At 40.5% G+C, this 12,922-nt stretch overlaps 1 protein-coding gene across 2 annotated transcripts in view; it reads left to right on the plus strand.

The window, feature by feature from the left end:
- The first annotated feature begins 9,572 nt into the window (after positions 1–9,572).
- The window catches only part of LOC117411888 (transmembrane and coiled-coil domains protein 1), a 42,822-nt gene continuing 39,472 nt past the window's right edge, over positions 9,573–12,922 (plus strand). The window contains exons 1-3 of one of the 2 annotated variants that reach the window (XM_058988858.1): positions 9,613–9,650; positions 10,054–10,089; positions 10,780–10,988. The gene's annotated coding sequence lies outside the window, so the exon portion shown is untranslated. Of the gene's footprint in view, positions 9,651–10,053; positions 10,090–10,779; positions 10,989–12,922 lie in introns of both variants that reach the window. The other variant, XM_058988857.1, reaches the window with a different exon arrangement.

The raw sequence follows: 12,922 nt of genomic DNA on the forward strand, positions 1-12,922 counted from the left end.
ACCAGAGAAAGAGATTTATAAGAGGTAAATCAACCAGAGAAAGAGATTTATAAGAGGTAAATCAACCAGAGAAAGAGATTTATAAGAAGTAAATCAACCAGAGAAAGAGGTTTATAAGAGGTAAATCAACCAGAGAAAGAGATTTATAAGAGGTAAATCAACCAGAGAAAGAGATTTATTAGAGGTAAATCAACCAGAGAAAGAGATTTATAAAAGGTAAATCAACCTGAGAAAGAGATTTATAAAAGGTCAATCAACCAGAGAAAGAGATTTATAAGAAGTAAATCAACCAGAGAAAGAGATTTATAAGAGGTAAATCAACTCCAAGAAAGAGATTTATAAAAGGTAAATCAACTCCAAGAAAGAGATTTATAAAAGGTAAATCAACCAGAGAAAGAGATTTATAAGAGGTAAATCAACCAGAGAAAGAGATTTATAAGAGGTAAATCAACTTGAGAAAGAGATTTATAAGAGGTAAATCAACCAGAGAAAGAGATTTATAAGAGGTAAATCAATCAGAGAAAGAGATTTATAAGAGGTAAATCAACCGGAGAAAGAGATTTATAAAAGGTAAATCAACTTGAGAAAGAGGTTTATAAGAGGTAAATCAACCAGAGAAAGAGATTTATAAGAGGTAAATCAACCAGAGAAAGAGATTTATAAGAGGTAAATCAACCAGAGAAAGAGGTTTATAAGAGGTAAATCAACCAGAGAAAGAGATTTATAAGAGGTAAATCAACCAGAGAAAGAGATTTATAAGAGGTAAATCAATCAGAGAAAGAGATTTATAAAAGGTAAATCAACTTGAGAAAGAGATTTATAAGAGGTAAATCAACCAGAGAAAGAGATTTATAAGAGGTAAATCAACATGAGAAAGAGATTTATAAGAGGTAAATCAACTCCAAGAAAGAGATTTATAAAAGGTAAATCAACTCCAAGAAAGAGATTTATAAAAGGTAAATCAACCAGAGAAAGAGATTTATAAGAGGTAAATCAACCAGAGAAAGAGATTTATAAGAGGTAAATCAACTTGAGAAAGAGATTTATAAGAGGTAAATCAACCTGATTTTGCACAGTGTTCTGTAACACCTGTCAGATTGGACCTTTATGACAGTTAAGGGCAGTCAGTGTTAGTTTTAAAGTTATAAGATTAGACAAATGATTAGATAAGAAGACTTTGTTAATTTCTTCCTAAAGAAACCTTCTCTACTGCTATTATTATTTTCCCTTCATGCTATTATTATGTTATATACTTGGAGCCCTAAGCTTTACCCTGTATTGTAACTCTGTAAATTCTCTAAATGCCTAGGCTCTGAAGTATGTTTGGGTTTACCCTTCTGTATGAGTTCTCTTGTGAATAGCGTTCCTCCCTTGCTGTGCAATTTTTATTTTGTTTATGGCCTACTAACGAAGCTGTTATAATGGCATCCCTATGTAAGCTGTGGACGCACACAATGGAATGCATCCAGTGAAAAAAAGGCCAAAGCAATTTGCAGTGCGGTGGGAAACGCTGAATGCGTTGTTTTTTGTCACTCAATTAGAATATGCATGAACAGTCTCTCCTATACAACAGCCTCACCATCACCAAGGCTATGGCTGTACTGGGTCAGGGGCAAAACTTATTGAAAGATGTATTTTTTAAGAGAAACTGCTGGGCAGAAAGCCACAAGTTTATCTTAGCATTTTAACAAATGTTTTGCCATGAAAGGCTCAGCAGCTCTCTAAGTTCTCTGAATTATTGTCTGGGAGTTCACATCATGTATTACAGTTACTTAGGAGCACACATTCCTAAGAAGCTCCAATATATTAAGACAAGGCCCTTTGGGACATTGTGACAGGATGGCAGAGGATACTGGCGTTCTCAAGACTCAGAGGCAGAGTATTTTAGCAAATGGGGGTTTATTTTTAATAAACCAAAACATAAATAAAACAAAGAAATGCCACACGGCAAAATAAAGGGCACAATGGCCAAAACAAAGATTTAAACAAAACAGAAATATCTTAAACTAAACATACAAAACTCAGTCATGAAAACAGCAAACACACAGCCCCCAGCACTTCAGTGTTTCTCCTTTGTTTTCCCTCTCGCGTGCTGCAGCATGGCCAGCTTTATATTGGCCAGCTTGGTGATTGGGATCATGTGTTTAATTGGCGGCCATTCCAGCTCTGGTCTGTAGTTCTACTCCAGAGCCAGAATGGTCGCCAATCACGTGACCCCTTCCATTAAAGGGGCAGGACAACTTTGCCCTGCCACAGACATATTTTTACAACTCCTATTAAAAGGTGAAAGGTATGGGTGAGTTTTACAAACCTGGAACAAGACAACCCAATCACACTACCTAAATAATGTGCGATCTTCATATTTTTAAAATGTAATTGTCAGTAAAGGGAATGGCAATCGCGTGGTTTCAATGCATGTTGGTTGTGTATTATGCAGGCAGTGTGGATTGGGTATAAGTAATATAATTCAAGGTCTCCTAAAGCAGGCTTGTCCAATAGAAATCGCAGACTAGCCACAGGTGTGGCTCTGGCGACACTGTTTTAGTCACATGCACTATTTTTTGTAGAAAAACGCCTCAAGCACAGTAGTTCATGAACTTTAGTAGCAGTAACACACATCTCCCACCGAGTGATAGAGTATCATGGAAAAGCAGATCACCATGATGACGTTTCATCACAATTAGAATGCAGCTCTTTAAAATGACACACAGTACATCCACAATATCTCTGTCACTTAACAGGATTCGATTCGTCTACATCACTTTACCTTTTTGGGAAAACTACTCCAGCAGAGATCAGAACTCCTTGGCTTTTCTTATTATCTACTTCCCCTCAAGGTACTTTCAGATGCCATTCTTGTCACTAATTTTGACAGGGTAACTGTCCCTGAAATTACTTTCTGCCGGACACATACCACATGAGTGATGGCGGTGTAAACAAATGTGTAAATAACTGTGGGTTTTTTGGTACCGGTATATGTTTTTTCATTCACACTCAAATCCTGCAGTCTAAATGCGCATAATTGTCCCAACTACATCAAATAAGTGTATGTACTATATACATATCCTTGTAAATGTCTCAGTTTGAATCTAAGTTTCGTTTAATCCCTGTTTTTGTTACAGTAAAAAAGGGATGTGGCATGTGAGGTCACATGACCAGTGTAAAGCAAAAGGAAAAGGGCTTAAAAATATGTTGTTTTGTTCTCATTTAATTATTATTTAAATATGTATTATTTACTTCTACAGTATGTGGTCAAAATGAAGAGTGTGGTCTCCACAAACGGACAACATACTTTGAAACTGTTTGTTTTAAAAGCCCTGTTTTTCTGGTTGGGCCTTCCTATTCATGTGACTTGGAGGCTGTGTATAAACGCTGGCAATTCTCCTGGGAGAGGCCACTGGCTAGTAGAGCACAGAAATGGCAACAAACTACTGTATTACTGCTGGTATTGTTAGTATAAGTGCTGGTGTAACAGGCAGTGTTGTGTGATACACTGCCGCTAGGGATTTTGTCCTGTCTCCTGTCGGTGAGATGAGATGAGGTTAAAACCTCTAAAACCATAGATGCAAACGAGCCTGGCTCTTCTGCATTGCGGTTGAAACGCTCGCTTGCTGTGTGCGATGTTGCTGGTTCGCTCCCAGCCTCCGCCCTGTTACATTGGTGGCATGACCTGGGTCTCATAGATCCTGACCCTGTCAGAGATGAGACGATCAGTTATCGGGTTCATCATGTAGAGTGTGACAGGCAGAGGCTGATGGACTGGTCTGTTTTTAGGCCTAACTGTTCTCACTGTAACATAGATGAATACATAAAAAAATATATATTGTGTCATGGCAACTAACTGCAGAAGCATCTGTACAATAGTAAAACTTTTGTTTTTAATACCAGTATTTACCCCCAGGGCCATGCATCTAAAAAAAGCTTTATGAAAATATTTGTAATTCTCTACAGTAATTGCAGTCGTGTCCCCCAACTCCAAAATTGGCATTTTAAACAACATGATATTAAAACTAGGTGCATTATTTTTTTAAATCACAGGATTGAATCAGAATAAAATCCATGCTTCTTTTCCACGCTGAATTCTGGTTGTTTTGAATCCCTTAGCAACAATTGCTAGAGGTAATGTTGAAATTACCTTACAATATTTTTTTTTTAAACTCTATGGTAGGGGTAATACATCAGAGGTAATTTGCGTTGGCCCCGCCCACTCCTCCAGGGTTCTGAGGCTGCATGTGTTTACTTTGCAAGAGCAGGGTGATGTATTATCATCTTAATGTTCACACTGCAACCAAACAGCAGTACAATGGGTCAGAGTAAGGGACAACTTGGTGAACTTGTTTTTTCAGAAACTATAAGACCTATAAATACTCCCTTTAAATGAGGTTTATGTAGACCAGTTACATTTGCATCGAGAGGAACGGTAGTTCCTCACGCCAACTTACAGCGAAGCATGAGAACTGCCAGTGACCATCTATACAGCACGGATAGTTTACATGTTTTCAGGGTATTGTCGCTGCAAAAGTAAATCAGACAAAAGCACCATTCTACTTTTAATTTGTAGTTCCCAACACTCTTAGGTTAAAAAATATATATATATATATATATAAATTCATGTCATACAGTAAGAGAAATAAGTGGCCAAAGTAAGATAAAAATGTCCTTTTTCTCCCAACGTATATTTTTGCAGATCCCAGGCACTTATCTACACATATGTATAGTTCAGGACATCCAAGTTTAATGAAACTTGTTTTGTCCACATGGAAATATATTTGGAGAACGCATTTATTGTGACGTCTGTATCATTAAAAAAAAAAAAAAAAGACCCCAGCCACTTTTATCCATGCATGTGTATATCCAGGGACGTAGCTAGGAATAGATTTTTACTGAGGCAAAACTTTTATCTAAAAAAACCCAAAACCTGCAGTCACAAAGACGGCCAGAGTGGGTTGCGTCAGACCAGAAAGGAATTCAAACACAGAGACGGTGGTTGTGATGAGCTGAGTGCAATGGCTGCACTCAGCGTTTATTAACAAATAAAAGGTTTGAAAACAGCACAAAACAGGACACGGCACTTGCGCCAAAATAAACAGACATACAAAAACGCACTAAACACAAACGGTGCACGGAGACAAACAAACACGGTGAGTACACACACTTATCTTTCCTTTTAATGATTTTAACTCTCCTCTCTCTCTCTCCCGTTCTCCTCTTCCGAACACCTAACCACGAGTGACTAAACGTGCATCTATTTATACTGTTTGTGCTGGGATTCAATTACTAATTAATTATTCACTTGAATCCCAGCACGTGAATTCATTATGTGCAACCCCGTGCCACACATTATACACATTTTATCTGCACGTGAAGTGATGTGCCATCCTCGTGCCTAAATATAATTATACACTTTAAACACACGTGAAACACAGACCCGTTTATATCCCGTGTACCAATCTATACACCAACATTAACACACGCAACATACAACACATAACACACAAAATACACACAGGGGCGGGCACTTTGCCACATATACCCCCCCCTGTGCAAAGCACACATGGCCTCAACGGCCACCTCCCCCCTTAAATACCCAGCAGTCCAGGCCAAAGTCTCGGGCTGGGAAGGGAGGCTTCAGTGGGCCCATGGCTGGAAATGCTGTCAGCTCCCCTGCCGGTAGTGGCACGGCTGACAGCATGCTGGTCCCGTCCTGCAGCGAAAAAGCTGCGGGGACAGGTGGTCCCCCGACCTCCCCCTTCTTCGTAGCCGGCAGCTCCCTCCTGTGGGGCTCCGGCCACAAGAACTCCTGCAGCGAAACTGCTGCTGGGGAAAGTGGTCTCCAGACCTCGTCCCCCTTCTTCGTGGCCGGCAGCTCCCCTTTCTGGGGCTCCGGCCACCGTACTCCCTGTGGAGGTACGGGCAGCAGAGGCAGCTCCTGCTCCTCTGCTCCGGGCGGTGGCGGAAGCAGAGGCAGCTCCAGCTCCTCTGCTCCTGGCGGTGGTGGAGGCAGAGGCAGCTCCAGCTCCTCTGCTCCTGGCGGTGGTGGAGGCAGAGGCAGCTCCAGCTCCTCTGCTCCTGGCGGTGGTGGAGGCAGAGGCAGCTCCAGCTCCTCTGCTCCTGGCGGTGGTGGAGGCAGAGGCAGCTCCAGCTCCTCTGCTCCTGGCGGCGCTGGCTCCCTCCGCTGTGGCAGCTGGGCTGGTGCGCGCCGTGCTGCCCTCATCAGCATGAATAGAGGCTGCTGGGGGACACCAGCCTCCTGCCCCTCTCCCCCCCAAAAATTTTCAGGGGGTTGAGCCTGTAACTCCTCCCCTTCCGGCTCTTGGGGCTGAACCAGCAGGCATTTTCCCTCTGCTGGTGGCTTGGGTCCCAGGGCTGTGGAAACCCCGACTTGCCTCCCTTTGGGCTGTGGACGCACCGACTCCTCCCTTTTGGGCTGTGGACGCACCGACTCCTCCCTTTTGGGCTGTGGACGCACCGACTCATTCCCTTTTGGGCTATGGACGCACCGACTCCTCCCTTTTGGGCTGTGGACGCACCGACTCCTCCCTTTTTTTTTTTTTTTTCCCAAAACAATATTTGTAATCCTTTATTTTTTTATTTTATTTATTTTTTTTTTAATCCAGACCCCTCCTGGTCTGACGCTTGGAGGCGCGGCTATCCCACTTCTGACACCACGTGTCACAAAGACGGCCAGAGTGGGTTGCGTCAGACCAGAAAGGAATTCAAACACAGAGACGGTGGTTGTGATGAGCTGAGTGCAATGGCTGCACTCAGCGTTTATTAACAAATAAAAGGTTTAAAAACAGCACAAAACAGGACACGGCACTTGCGCCAAAATAAACAGACATACAAAAACGCACTAAACACAAACGGTGCACGGAGACAAACAAACACGGTGAGTACACACACTTATCTTTCCTTTTAATGATTTTAACTCTCCTCTCTCTCTCTCCCGTTCTCCTCTTCCGAACACCTAACCACGAGTGACTAAACGTGCATCTATTTATACTGTTTGTGCTGGGATTCAATTACTAATTAATTATTCACTTGAATCCCAGCACGTGAATTCATTACGTGCAACCCCGTGCCACACATTATACACATTTTATCTGCACGTGAAGTGATGTGCCATCCTCGTGCCTAAATATAATTATACACTTTAAACACACGTGAAACACAGACCCGTTTATATCCCGTGTACCAATCTATACACCAACATTAACACACGCAACATACAACACATAACACACAAAATACACACAGGGGCGGGCACTTTGCCACACCTGCATATCCTGTTCACGAAGCCTGGAGACTATTAATGCAAACTACAAAGCAATATACAGTACTGTGCAAAAGTTTTAGGCAGGTGTGAAAAAATGCTGTAAAGTAAGAATGCTTTCAAAAATAGACATGTTAATAGTTTATATTTATCAATTAACAAAATACAAAGTGAGTGAACAGAAGAAAAATCTACATCAAATCAATGTTTGGTGTGACCACCCTTTGCCTTCAAAACAGCATCAATTCTTCTAGGTACACTTGCACACAGTTTTTGAAGGAACTCGGCAGGTAGGTTGGCCCAAACATCTTGGAGAACCAACCACAGTTCTTCTGTGGATTTAGGCAGCCTCAGTTGCTTCTCTCTCTTCATGTAATCCCAGACAGACTCGATGATGTTGAGATCAGGGCTCTGTGGGGGCCATACCATCACTTCCAGGACTCCTTGTTCTTCTTTACGCTGAAGATTGTTGTTAATGACTTTCGTTGTATGTTTGGGGTCGTTGTCATGCTGCAGAATAAATTTGGGGCCAATCAGATGCCTCCCTGATGATATTGCATGATGGATAAGTATCTGCCTGTACTTCTCAGCATTGAGGAGACCATTAATTCTGACCAAATCCCCAACTCCATTTGCAGAAATGCAGCCCCAAACTTGCAAGGAACCTCCACCATGCTTCACTGTTGCCTGCAGACACTCATTCGTGTACCGCTTTCCAGCCCTTCGGTAAACAAACTGCCTTCTGCTACAGCCAAATATTTCAAATTTTGACTCATCAGTCCAGAGCACCTGCTGCCATTTTTCTGCACCCCAGTTCCTGTGTTTTCATGCATAGTTGAGTCGCTTGGCCTTGTTTCCACGTTGGAGGTATGGCTTTTTGGCCGCAAGTCTTCCATGAAGGCCACTTCTGACCAGACTTCTCCGGACAGTAGATGGGTGTACCAGGGTCCCACTGTTTTCTGCCAATTCTGAGCTGATGGCACTGCTGGACATCTTCCGATTGCGAAGGGAAGTAAGCATGATGTGTCTTTCATCTGCTGCAGTAAGTTTCCTTGGCCGACCACTGCGTCTACGGTCCTCAACGTTGCCCGTTTCTTTGTGCTTCTTCAAAAGAGCTTGGCAGCACATCTGGAAACCCCTGTCTGCCTTGAAATTTCTGCCTGGGAGAGACCTTGCTGATGCAGTATAACTACCTTGTGTCTTGTTGCTGTGCTCAGTCTTGCCATGGTGTATGACTTTTGACAGTAAACTGTCTCCAGCAACCTCACCTTGTTAGCTGAGTTTGGCTGTTCCTCACCCAGTTTTATTCCTCCTACACAGCTGTTTCTGTTTCAGTTAATGATTGTGTTTCAACCTACATATTGATTTGATGATCATTAGCACCTGTTTGGTATAATTGTTTAATCATACACCTGACTATATGCCTACAAAATCCCTGACTTTGTGCAAGTGTACCTAGAAGAATTGATGCTGTTTTGAAGGCAAAGGGTGGTCACACCAAATATGCATTTGATTTAGATTTTTCTTCTGTTCACTCCCTTTGCATTTAGTTAATTGATAAATATAATCTATTAACATGTCTATTTTTGAAAGCATTCTTACTTTACAGCATTTTTTCACACCTGCCTAAAACTTTTGCACAGTACTGTAAGTCGCTAACTCTTTTTACCCAGTGACCCACCTTGGATGTTTGAAATTTCATGAAACATTTTTTTTAAACAAATCTCCCAGCAAAAACAACACCGACCTAAAATTACTCTATTCACACTGTTAGAAATATGTGATAGCAAAAGGACAACAAGAATAGAACTTATAAATATGAATAAGTAGATGGGTTTATACCTCCATTGAGACATGCATTTGGTTTACTGCTACTGAAGTTAATGCTGAGACTGGTGACTGATGCTACAACTGGAACTGGTAAGACTGGTGCTGCTACTGGTGCTGACACTGCTGGGACTAGTGCTGCTACTGCTGGGACTGGTAAGACTGGTGCTGACACTGCTGGGACTAGTGCTGCTACTGCTGGGACTGGTAAGACTGGTGCTGCCACTGCTGGGACTGGTAAGACAGTGTGGAAACTCTTTATTCTAAGTTTAAGTGAGAAGTGGGTACGCTGCATACTCCCCAAATGAGAAGAGGGTAAACTCATTTTACCCGTGTTTACTACGACTACTTTTCGGGAGCTACAAATTCACCACAACCAGTACACACAACAAAACCGACCATATGCTCAACACAGTGGCAGACAACGGGTTCGGGATCAGCGACCCATCCTTCTTACGTCATGGCGCAGAACGCGCCCCCAGACGTCATCGTGGGCGTGTTATTTTATGGAGGAATGAACCATCACCAGCGCAGGCCAGGCACTGTTTCTGTAAGTGTCAAATCTAAATTAACTAACAATATTTCATTTTACAATACGGATATGAAAGTGCTGTCTCAAATTGTGTAGTATGTTTATTCGTATTCTGATAAAGTGTTTGCGTTGTTTTATCGGTAATGTCTGTGTGGGGTTTAGTTTTGAGCTTAGCTCACTGCACAGATTCACTCACACAAGACCTGGGTACGGAACCTTTGCCACCGTTTCATTCAATTATATTATGACCATTTGATTTTAAAATCGGTCTTATTGCATGCTTATTAAAATCTTGAACGCCACTATATAAGAATGGCCCACGTCATAAAAAGACGTCGTTACGTGGGAATCAGATTTGTATTTGTACGCTATTTGTTTATTAGGTCTGCTTTTATTTCTGTTCTGTGTGATCCTTTTCTAGGCAACGCTCCAGTCGTGTCAATTTCATTTAGTGAAAGTAAGCGTTATTAATGTAAAATACAGTGTTATGCAACAATCACGTACTGTGTGTGTGTGTGTGTGTGTGTGTGTGTGTGTATATATATATATATATATATATATATATATATATATAATTAATATATATATAATTAATATATATATATATATATATATATATATATATATATATATATATATATATATATTTAGCTCAAAGAGCCAGCTGCCCAACGTTTCGATATGTTGTACATATCTTTCTCAAGGGAGCCTGTGTTTGAATCAAAACATTGGAGGTATATATATATATATATATATATATATATATATATATATATATATATATATATATATATATATGTTATCATGTTATGAAAAAACACAGCATTTGATGTGAACCGGTACTAGCATCTACTGATGGACGCTTCACTTGACAGTACAAATGACAAATAGTCAGTCATAGCATATCCTTTAAATAAATCAGAAGCCAACTTTGAACAGACAACACACTTGTTTTGATCTGAACACGGTACTTTGCACAGTTTGTATTGAACGCTGCTTTCACAAAACCCTATACCAGCCTCCATTAACGAGTTTGTACAGACAACAGCAGTTCCCATTCTATTGTTGTACAGTAACAATGTTTGTTTGTTTCTCTCTCTCTCTCTCTCTTCCACCCTCCCCCCCCCTCCTTTATCAATTGCAACAGGTTGTATTATGGTGCTTCAGCAGGAGGAGGGGTTTACATAAACTAGCACTGAAAACTGACGCTCTCTACTGAATTCTGCTGGCTGCCGAAGTGAAAGAGGCCCAAAGGATTATAAACTAGGATTAAAAAGAGTGACTGGAGATTTCTTCCGGATTTTCTACACCCTTTTTCTCACCTATGCAAACAAGGCTGCACTGATGGCCAATGAGGTAAGTGCAGAATATTAGACCATTATTGATTTCAGGTTCAATTTTCCAGGAGAGGCAACAAGAAGTACAATGCCTCTCTGTACAATGGGTAAAAGAGAACAACATAAATGCCAAATGACCTGCTTTTGAGAAAGCAAAAAACAGAGGAGTGATTACCCTGAGGGGACAATGGAAATGATAATTGATGTTTGTAGGCTGAAGGTCAGATCTGTGATGATGCACTGCTTCCATCTTTTTCTAAAATAAGTGACTTCCAAGGCAGTTGTATAGTTTATTTTACATTATGTAGAACTGATTCCTTGGTTTGAGTGACCGTCCATTATTGATGTTTTGTATTTGCTGAAGTGTTTAAAATTGCTGTCAATTCTCGCAAAACCCTGGTTGTACTATTAAAACTAGATAAGGGTTTGATCTTGTTTTTTTTTTTTAAAGACAGGAACAATAACAATGATCTCTGGTAATTTCAGCCCACATTAGCCCCTGTCAGCACTTATTTATTGAATGGAAAAACACAGACAAAGCCAAACTGAATTCTTTGTTTGTGTGTGTGTGTGTTTTTTAGCCATATTAAATGTGCTGTCATAGCACTGTATTTCACATGTACAGTCAGTGAAGCTGCAGTTCCAAAACCTACAGCAATGTGCTTTTAGATTCTCTGTGCCCCTCTCCCACTATTACAGTCAAACTACTATGGGTCTATTACAAGACCAAACTGTATGGCTAATCTACAGTATGATCACAGCTGGTCCAAATATTGGAATTTCATGGATTCGTTTTTATTTATAGTCACCTTTTAAAGAACATCACATTTTGCAGTGCTTGGTTACTGGGAAGTGGAGACATGGAGCATGGAGCATGGAGGAGCTGCAATGGCATCTGGGAATTAAAGTTCTTGTTTGAGGTTCATATGGTTAAATACAATTTGGGACTATCATATGTAAAAAAACATGTTTTATTATTTACAACCTACACTTTAAAGTCCTTTAGCACCGCATTCAAAACAGCATCTTAATGTCAGTGGTAGACTATGATAAATAGGATGTCCAAAAGTATATGTGTTCTGTGTTTTGTTGTACAAAGAATCTAAATTATAATCCAAGTAAATTGATCTATTTGTTTAATCTCTAGAGGAATTACTCACCCTCAATTTGAGAAAAAAAATAAAACATCAAATAAAGATGCATTTGCAAAGATACAACCTCAGTTATGCATATGAGCCATTTATACAAAGGAAAAGTTCATTTTTTGTAGTGGAATGCTACAAACTCATCTATTAGGTATATTGGTAAAGCTTGTATATTGATAAATTAACATGCCTGTAACAACAACTAATCTCTCCTAGTCTTCATCCTCTGAGTTGGAGGAGTCTTTATTACTTGCCTTCTGTAGACAATGACTCCCCCGTGTCATGGATGATTCAAGATCGGGCAGCAACGTTTTTGTTCGTCTTTTCTCAGGCAGTCAGTCACGATCCTGTTTGTATACTCGGGCAGTCGTGTCTTTTGTTGGCGATTTTTAATACACGCATCACTATACTCGAATTTAAGGCCATTTTTGAGAAGAAAAAATTGGTTTAAAAAGTGTGTCTTAACTTCGAAGGAATACAGTAAAGTCTTTAAACTACTAAAAGGAGTCAGAAGAGTTAATTAGGCAGGATTTCAGCACAGCTCAGTGACCAGGTACACTTTTGGAAATTGAGAGGAGGCAGACTCTGGTCAGAGTGGTGTGAGTGTACAGAATGGGTTACCAAGCCATGTTTCAGTGTTGAGTTATCAGGATCCTTTCAGAACCAACTATACAAAGCTGTGGGATCAATCGGCTAGTTAATTAGTAAATGCAAAGAACTTAAACTGAAAAACTGCATTTTTAATTTACTATAAATGTTGTGTGTAAACCCAAAAGATTGTAGCTTATTTAATTTTAAAATAAATAAA

The sequence above is a fragment of the Acipenser ruthenus genome, chromosome 16 (genome assembly GCF_902713425.1).
Source record: "Acipenser ruthenus chromosome 16, fAciRut3.2 maternal haplotype, whole genome shotgun sequence".
Taxonomy (NCBI): Eukaryota; Metazoa; Chordata; class Actinopteri; order Acipenseriformes; family Acipenseridae; genus Acipenser; species Acipenser ruthenus.